The 6,000-nt window shown below is 38.6% G+C and overlaps 1 protein-coding gene across 2 annotated transcripts in view; it reads right to left on the reverse strand.

Moving 5' to 3' along the window:
• The window catches only part of uex (metal transporter uex), a 107,514-nt gene extending 105,112 nt beyond the window's left edge, over positions 1 to 2,402 (reverse strand). For both annotated transcript variants that reach the window (XM_070211854.1, XM_070211853.1), the window contains exon 1: positions 2,244 to 2,402. The gene's annotated coding sequence lies outside the window, so the exon portion shown is untranslated. The remainder of the gene's footprint in view (positions 1 to 2,243) is intronic.
• Positions 2,403 to 6,000: the final 3,598 nt, after the last annotated feature.

The following is a 6,000-nucleotide window of genomic DNA, read 5'->3' on the forward strand; positions in this document are numbered from 1 at the left end:
TATCCTGGAGTAGAAGATAATACAATAAAAACCAAAGAAGCTAGAATTTATTTCCTATTACTTTTCCATTAATTTTCCGATCGTTCCTATGGCAGCTATATGATATAGTAGTCCGATTTTTTAAATAATTAATTCGAAATTCAGAAATATTTAAAAAATAACATCCCAAAAGTAGAAGGTAATATTTCAAAAAACACCGAAGCTAGAATTTTTTAAAGTTTTTTTTTCCGATCCTTCCTATGGGAGCTATAAGATATAGTTGTCCGATCCGGTCGGCTCCGACATATATACTACCTGCAATAGAAAGAAGACTTTTGGGAAAGTTTCATCCCGATAGTTCAAAAATCCGAACATGCCAGCTTATGTTTAATAGTAATAATGTTTCGGGTTCTTGTCGAGGTACCAAATTTCAATTTTTCATATAAGTAACTGGGTTCTTTGGTTTTTATAATTTTATGTAAAAGAATGAGATTTCTGGCATTACTCCATGATTTAAAATTAAAGCCGTATATACTATTAGCAAATGACGTGATGTGTTCCCCTCGTTTAATATTAAATACATATCTAGCTATGTTATTAAACGCAATGTTTAGCTTGTGTTGCGAGGCACTGTCACAATGACCAAAAATCTCTATTCCGTAGCACAATGTTGGAAGGAGGTATGATTTTGCTATCATAAGTCTTATGGATGTTGGTAAAAATTGTTGCGACAGATAAAGTTGCATAAGTTGACCATATGACCTCCCCACAGATTTGACAACATGTGCACTCCATGACAAATTGGAATTAATTGTAATGCCAAGATTAGCCACCTGTTCTACATAGAAGATCGGAGAATTATCAATACGTAAATTTGGAAGATTACGGATGCTTGAGGATTTTTTACTTATAACGATACACTTACATTTAGAAGGATTAGGCGACAGACCATTGCTTGTTGCCCACTTACTAACATTTGACAATTCCACATTACATAAATTTACACAATCTAATATTCTTCCTATAGGACAGCTAACATACATTTGAACGTCGTCAGCATACAAGTTATTTCAGCCAGGCCGATTGAGACTTCTTGGGACCAGAAGTGTTGCGCCTGCTTTTGTCATATTTTATTTTTTCTTCTCATAGTTTTCGATATAGATACACGACATAAAACAGCTGATCAGAGGGAAAATGATTGGCTATAATTTCTGGTGAGATCCTTTACTTTTGTGCGGAGACGTAATAATGGTAATTACTCTTATTATTATTCCTGGTCTTACATTCATATCTAATTATTTTTGATATTTTCAGAAGACCGACAAGACATGGATACTTAAGAACTGCATTCGGCCAAGCAAAAACCGGGAATGCTTCAGGCATTAAAAATTTTTAGTTCCAATGCTTCGATTATAAATATTATTAAAAAATAAACAAACAAATAATCAAAAAAAAAAAATTTTTGTTGTGGAAAATCAGATACTGCAAAGCAGTGCAAAACCAAAACAGCGAGGGTCTGGAAAATCCAAAACTGGGAGGGTGTAGAAAAGTGGATATTGCAAGTGGAGGAAAACCATAACTGGGTACTTGTGGAAAATCTATAATGCGGGAAGTCGAAAAACCTGTGGATTTTGTCCTGCATTCTTCTGCCAGAGATCCAGATAGAAACCTCATAGGGGCTGTCCATATATTTATATTTATAAACAATATTAAAGATTAAAGATTTATAAATATTATAAACATATTAAAACAAAAAAAATTTAGTTCTTGGGATTGCGTAATCATTGGGGGGGGGGGGGTATTTATTGAAAGATTACGTTTGATCACCAAGGGGGGAGGGGGTCAAAAATCAGCAAAAACGTGATTACGTAATATATGGACAGCCCCATATTCCCCTTACTTTTTGTGTCACCCCCGTGTATTTTGAAACCAGAGATGGAAGAAATGTAAGGGGTGAATGAGGATTTGTCTCTTCCGCTTGGCTTGTATGGAGAAACCTCATGAAAATATGTTATTTTCCAGAGGAATTTTCCCGGTGGGTATGCTTGGGATTACTATAGGTACTATATATATATATATATATATGTGTATAAATATATGTGTATAGGGCTGCCACAGTACTGTTGCCACAGTACTGTTGGTTGACTTTAACCAAACCACTCCCCCTACCCCCTGGTCATTATATGGACAACCGCTTACCTTTGTACACAAAAAGAATAGCTGTCCCCATACCGGTTTCAGTTATAATAAACTAAAATACTTACATTTGTTGCTTCCTCAGCAGTTTTGGCACAAATATAAAATTCATTTATAAATGATGGAAATTTGACTGAGTAAATTGCTGAATATCCATCATTGGCTACTTCTATCGGGGTGAAAAGGTCAGTAGCTGGTTTTAGACAGGGACCACCGTTGGCTGACTTTAACCAAACCACTCCCCCTACCCCCTGGTCATTATATGGACAGCCGCTTACCCTTGTACACAAAAAGAATAGCTGTCCCCATACCGGTTTCAGTTATAATAAACTAAAATACTTACATTTGTTGCTTCCTCAGCAGTTTTGGCACAAATATAAAATTCATTTATAAATGATGGAAATTTGACTGAGTAAATTGCTGAATATCCATCATTGGCTACTTCTATCGGGGTGAAAAGGTCAGTAGCTGGTTTTAGACAGGGACCACCATAATCATTTTTTTCATTGGTAAACGTTATTTCAGTATTTTTTTGTAGTCCGGTACCGAAAACTCGAAAAGTTTGCTCCTTATCAACTAACACACTTGGTACGCCATTTGTTGTCTCGACTGTGTCGGCTTCCAAACGAATTCCGACTATTCGAAAAGCATTCGCAATAGTCCGCCGTGTACGTGAACTGCAATAAAAAGTAATTTTCTGAATTTAATTATGTTGTAATTTTATGTTACACTAATACTACAAAGCAACTACGAAGCAACGTTGTCCGCTACTATTAGCAAAGCATTTATTGCTAATTCTTTCATATTTCCAAATTGGAATTAATATCCGAGTAAAATCCCGCCTGACCTTAGCTAAACAGTAAACCCACTTAGAACGCACTAACATTCTATCCATATCCTTCTAACCATAACATACCTTAACCTAACACCGCATTAACCCTAATATTACCTCACCTTAACCCCACCTATTTTATTCTCACCTGATATGTCCTTTATTATTTGAATTAATACATTTTTAATTGGTTCGCATTCTGCACGAGCAAGAGTACAAAAAAGTAGTGATGGGATATATATAGGATAGTCAACTTGTGAACTTGTCGGAATGAAAAGGGCTGCCATTCCTTTAAACATAACATTTCTTCCGCTCTCAGGGTGATGATGAACACATTACCCTCGGCTTACGAACTCTGTTGGATCGCCAAAGAATCCGTTGTGGTGGTGGTGCCGACTGAGGTATATCCGGTCTCCAGGACTTCTCCCTTTGTTCCTCATCTTCGGGAGTCGAAAGTGGAGTGCTAAAACGGTCATCGTCTGGATCTTCACCAAGGTGGTTCTTGTGTGGAGTACTGATGCTTTGGTTCGCTTCGACGCTAATTAGAAGGATTTCGTTGTTTACTTCCTCATCCTTACCGTAGGTAGTGGATGTGGTGTTCAAAATATTTACTTCTTCTTGGTGTTCCCGAATGTAACCCTCCAGCGCGCTGCTTAATTGGTCAATATGTCGCTAATAGATTTCGTTGTTGTGGGCGATTTCATTATGGAGGTCACAGAAGTTCTTGACCATTTTTCCCGGCACCCACTTATCCATTCGCGGGGTGTAGGTCGCAAAGTAGACTCTCTGACCTGGAACAAAACGTCGGAATGTCTGTTTGCATTGTGTTGATGGCTTGGATGTTCTTTGATCTGGGGTCCGTCAGGGCGAATTTGATCCAGGCGCGTGAGTAGTTGTCTGCCCATAAATAGTTTCGCTGGTTACTCGCCTGTCGTGGAGTGTTGAGCGTTGTTGTACTAACGGAGGAATTCGTTATGATCTGTGTTCAAGAAGAACACTTTTTATAATAAATCTAATACTTTACGAGTTCAGTACATGTAAATATGTATGTAATATTACAGGAATCCCTTTCAATCTGCCTGTAAGGAACTAACGGGTGTTTTTTTAGAGGTATTGAACTTTAAGTTACAATAAAACAACGATGGATTATTCGATTGACATGAATTTTTTTATTCGAAAGATAATCTTGTGGCATTACATTTTATATATGATTTCTGGCATATGACCGCCACGACTGGCTCGGATGTAGTCCAATCTGGACGTCCAATTTTCGATGATTTTTCCAAACATTTGCGGCCGTATATTGGCAATAACACGGCGAATGTTGTCTTCCAAATGGTCAAGCGTTTGTGGCTTATCCGCATAGACCAATGACTTTACATAGCCTCACAGAAAGTAGTCTAGCGGTGTTAAATCACAAGATCTTGGAGGCCAATTTATAGGTCCAAAACGTGAAATTGGCGGTCACCAAACGTGTCTTTCAATAAATCGAATAAAATATCACTATTTGCAGGCGTTGTTCAGGCTTGAGTGTATTCATGATGAATTGCCAAACCAAACTGAGAATAAATCACTTGACAGCTGTTAAATCGGTCGCCATCTTAAACAGTGATGCCAACTTAAAGTTCTATACCTCTAAAAAAAAACACCCTTTAGAAGAAGTACCCATTGCTTTAAGGCAGTGGTGGCCAGCAGAGGCAGCGCGCAGGGCTATTTAGCAATTTAGCTACCGCTGCGCTCTCAGCGCGCTGCAGGTTTCTACGCACACCCACCGGGAAAGTGAGAATGTGGTTCTTTGTGTGCTGCAAAACCTGTATCTTTTTAGCAGAAAGTGTTGGAAATCCTGTATCTTTCAGCAGGCGACGATGTAGGGTAAATGTAAATTCCCTAGGAAAACCACATAGAAACCTCATTTCCCCCTTACTTTTTGTGTCACCCCCGTGTATTTTGAAACCAGAGGTTTTGTCCCTTCCGCTTGTATGGAGAAACCTCATGAAAATATCATATTTTCCAGAGGAATGTTCCCGCTGGGCATGTACGCTGTCAAGCTAAAAAACGCACACAGCCAAATTCGTGCATGCTCGCACTAACACAAACGCAATGCGTTCTTTCATTGTATGTTTGCTGCTTCTGCTGGCCACCACTGCTTTTAGGTCACCCTTGACGGTTGTGATTGATTTTGTAACTGCCACGTCTAGTCATTTGGAGTAAACATTCGTGATTATTAAATGTGCATAAAGTTAGCAACTTTTGAAAATGCAAATTTTTTTTTTGCCGTTATTTATCCGTAAATTATTTGTGAAAGAAAAAAAATTGGCGCTCCATTATTTTTAAAATTATGAGATGTTGAAATGGTCCAGCATAGTCGATATGCACGTGTTCCCAGGGTGCTTCCGGATATTCCCAGTGATGCCAGGAATATTTCTGCGGAAAATTAGCATTTTTTGCGCAATTCTCACATAATTTGCCTATATTTCCAATGTCCTTATCAATCCCTGGCCAATATGTAAACGAACGAGCAATGCTCTTCATTTGGACGATACCCAAGTCAGCACCATGAAGTTCTTCTAGTACCAACTTCCTCAGTTTGTCGGGATTACCACTCTGTGCTCGTAAATTAGGCAGCCAGATGAAATTTGGTAGTGACGTTCTGGATCAGGGGTGCTCATTCCTATGGCACACGAGCACAATTGTTATACCCTTGTAGAGGGTATTATAATTTTAGTCAGATGTTTGCAACGCAGTGATGAAGACGTTTCCGACCATATAAAGTATATATATTCTTGATCAGCACCAATAGCCGAGTCTATCTAGCCATGTCCGTCTGTCCGTCTGTCCGTTTCTATGCGAACTAGTCTCTCAGTTTTAAAGCTATCGCGATGAAACTTTCCCGAAGGTCTTCTTTCTATTGCAGTAGTACATATGTCGGAGCGATCCGGATCGGACCACTATATCTTAAGGCTCCCATAGGAATATTCAAACAAATATGAGAA

Source organism: Drosophila takahashii, chromosome 2L (genome assembly GCF_030179915.1).
Source record: "Drosophila takahashii strain IR98-3 E-12201 chromosome 2L, DtakHiC1v2, whole genome shotgun sequence".
NCBI classification, from domain to species: Eukaryota; Metazoa; Arthropoda; class Insecta; order Diptera; family Drosophilidae; genus Drosophila; species Drosophila takahashii.